We start from the raw sequence: 3,549 nt of genomic DNA, 5'->3' as shown, positions 1-3,549 counted from the left end.
GAGGACATAATCATCCTAATACACAAAACATAGAAAAACTGAACAAAGATAATTACAAACCCATTTTCCTCATGAGCAGAGATGCAAAAATACTTAGTAAAATAGTTGCAAAGTGAATCCAAGACCATATCAAAAAGATCATCATCCACCCAGATCAAGTGGGCTTCATCCCAGAGAAGCAGGGAAGGTTCAGCATGTGTAAACCAGTCAATGTAATACACCATATAAATAAACTGAAAAGAAAGAATCCATATGATCATCTCATTAGATGCTGAAAAATCCTGTGACAAAATTCAATACCCCTTCATATAGATGCTTGGGAGCTGGGCAGTTCTAGATTTGAATTTTGAATTCAATCTCTTGTAAGTGATTGAGTAATTTACCAAAGTTCTTTGAACACATTAACTAATAACAGATCCTGAGACCTAATCTACAAAGAAGTTGTATAAACTGAGTAAACTAGAGAGGAATGTCCTAGTGACTGTGCAACAAATTACATGCTAGTAAAATTTTAATTAGCACGGAGAAGTAAATAATGAAATTTTATGAATTCAGGTAAATATCAGCCTGGTTAATTGCTTCAAATTATGCTTTCCCTTATATATCTCTAAATATCAAAAATTATAAAGCATATTTGCATCTGGTAAATGAAAATGAAATTAAAAATAGCCTTTGCTGTAGCAATAAATTTAACTTAGCAATTTTTATGCAAAACTTTGAGCAATGATTTGATTAATAATAACTTGTAGCTATATATAACCACTTCCTAATAAAGTCCCCCAAAGTAAATCAAATTAACATGCAAGACTAACCCAGGCAGTATAGCACGATACTGTCTCAAGAAAATAAATGAGCAAAATAAGGAAATGGGGAAAGTGTGTTTGTGTGTACTTGAGGACAATAGCACATTCCCTGCATCTGAACTGAGCCAAAGGTAGCAAAATCAGCATGAAGGCACAGTCTCTGCCTAGGGCAAAGATTTCAAGCTGTTGAAATGTATGCCTTTTTGCAAATCATAATATCAGATTTTTTATAGTTGATAAATGAATATAATGCAAATTAGACACAATAGTAATTTTCCCCAAATCCATTTTTTGTCCTCAAAAACATTGAATATATATAGAGTATTTCAGGTAAGTTCACTTGAAGTATTTACTGGTTTCACTCACCACTAATTTATTGTCTTTTGAATGGCTATTCAATTAATAGCATGTTTACATTTCAGTGATAACTCAATTTCTATCTTCCTTTCTATGAAAGCATTTTAACAATGTTTATCTTTTGGTTTCAAAACTGTCGAAAGAAGTGATGGTCTGAACTTACTCTATCAAACACATAAATATTTATGGAATCTTATTTTTTCCTGAGTTGTAATACAGATTTAGCCAGAATAGGAACTCTGAAAGACTGTGTCTTTTGACTGATGCTGTATTGTAATTACTGTCTTCTGACAAAGACATGTCTATCCTTGCACCTTCACTGAACCCATTTTCCAAGGCTTATTAAGATTAAAAAATAGTCAATGAATCTAGCATGAGGTGAATATGAGTGTCATCATCCAACCCGCAGCCTCCCACCCTTCTTCCTGTTGTTCGTTTTCTTGTAAGGATTTGCACCAGGTGCTTCTCTTTCCTTTTATGTGTGGATGCTGAATATACTTTATACTATTTCACATTTTGACAGTGCTTCTCATTACAATTTTTCTTTTCATATTATGCAGTTGATAGGAAGTCAATTTTTCTGTATATGATAGATGCCATCATTTGCTCAGTAATGTATCTCTTGGCAGTGAATATATTACAACAGCACATCCCAGTGGTTTTAACAGAAAGAACTGAAGTTCTAATCTAGACCCAGGTCCTGTGTGTATCTATTTCTCAAAGAGACATTTTACTCATGAAATATTCCCAAATGGCTATATTTCATATCTCCAACTTGAAAAGATAGTTTAAGAAAAGGACTTTCATTCTCTTGACTCCACAGAGTTGCTAAAGTGTCACTTTCTAACAGGTTACTCTAGACCAGCTTCAAGTGAAGAGGAAGCAGGTCATGATGAGGGTAGACTTCAGTGTTTCTGTGAAGAATAACCAGATAACAAATAACCAAAGGATCAAGGCTGCGTTCTCAAGCGTCAAATTCTGCTTGAACAATGGAGACAAGTGTACTGTTCTTATGAGCCACATAGGCCAGTCTGATATTCCTATGACTGAAAAGCACTCCTTAGAGTAAGCTTGCTGCAGAACTCAAATCACTGGTGGGCAAGGATATTCTGTTCTTGAAAGATTGTATGGACCGAGACTTGTAGAATGCCCGTGCTGACTCAGCACCTGGGTCTGTCATCCTGCTGAAAAACCTCTGCTTCCATATGGAGGAAGAAGAGAAGAAAAAGGATGCTTCTGAGAACAAGCTTAAAGTCCAATCAGTCAAAATTGGTGCTTTCTGATCTGCATTGCCCAAACTAGGGAATGTCTGTATTAACGGTGCTTTGGTGGCAGCACCCGGAGCCCACAGCTCTGTAGTCGGTGTGAATCTGACGCAGAAGGTTGATGGATTTTGATGGAGGAGTTGAACTACTTTACCAAGGCTTTGGAAAGTTCAGAGCAATCCTTCCTAGCCATCTTGGGAGGAGCTAAAGTTGCAGACCAGATCCAGCCAATCAGTAACCTGCTGGACAAAGTCAATTTGGTGATTACTGGTGTTGGAATTTTTTTCACCATCTCTTTATGGAGGTCAATAACAATGGAGACTGGCACTTCTCTGTATCATGAAGAAGGGGCCAAGATGGTCAAAGCTCTCACATCCAAACGTGAGAAAAATGGTGTGGCGATGACCTGTTGACTTTGTCAATGTTTCAAACTTGATGGGAATGCCCAAACCAGCCAGTCTACTATGGCCTCTGACATACCTGCTGATTGGATGTCCTGGAACTGTGGTACTGAGAGCAGCAAGAACTACTCTGAGGCTGTGGCTCAAGCTCACAAGATTGTTCGGAATAGACCCGTTGAAAGTAACCTTTTGAGTCCTTCATGGATGCAGTGGTAAAAGCCACTTCCAGGGGTTGCATCACTGTCAGAGATGGAGACTCTGTCACTTGCTGTGCCAAATCGAACACAGAGGATAAAGTCAGCTGTGTGAGCACGGTGGGTGGTGTAAGTCTAAAACTCCAGGAAGGAAAAGTCCTTTCCAGAGGATGCTTTCGGTAGTATTTAGTGTTTTCCTGCCTTTTTGCTTCCTGCACACAGCCCCTAAATCAACTTGGTGGCTTTTTTTTCATCTTTTTGGTGTTAGCACAAGATTCATCTACTGGTTGAGATGTAGCATCAGGAACCCTTATCTGTTTGTTGCACAGTGTCTCAGTTTGTCTTACTGTATCAGGATTTGTCTGCATTTTTCAAGATCCCATTTGAATTTTTCAGTGACTAAAACCATTGGGCATTCTAGAGGACATCTATTTATAGTTAGTCTCTAAAAGTTATATGTGAAATCTAGCTCTTTTTCTGATGTAGCCTCTGGTTAGTTAGCTTTGTCACTGCTCATGACTTGGCATGT

At 37.9% G+C, this 3,549-nt stretch overlaps 1 pseudogene; it reads left to right on the top strand.

The window, feature by feature from the left end:
* The first annotated feature begins 1,544 nt into the window (after positions 1-1,544).
* LOC101838387 lies at positions 1,545-3,203 on the top strand (annotated as a pseudogene).
* The last annotated feature ends 346 nt before the right edge of the window (positions 3,204-3,549 follow it).

Source organism: Mesocricetus auratus, unplaced genomic scaffold (genome assembly GCF_017639785.1).
Source record: "Mesocricetus auratus isolate SY011 unplaced genomic scaffold, BCM_Maur_2.0 Super-Scaffold_6730, whole genome shotgun sequence".
Classification (NCBI taxonomy): Eukaryota; Metazoa; Chordata; class Mammalia; order Rodentia; family Cricetidae; genus Mesocricetus; species Mesocricetus auratus.
The sequence above is the reverse complement of the archived record's forward strand: the minus strand, read 5'-3'. Positions and strand labels throughout refer to the sequence as shown.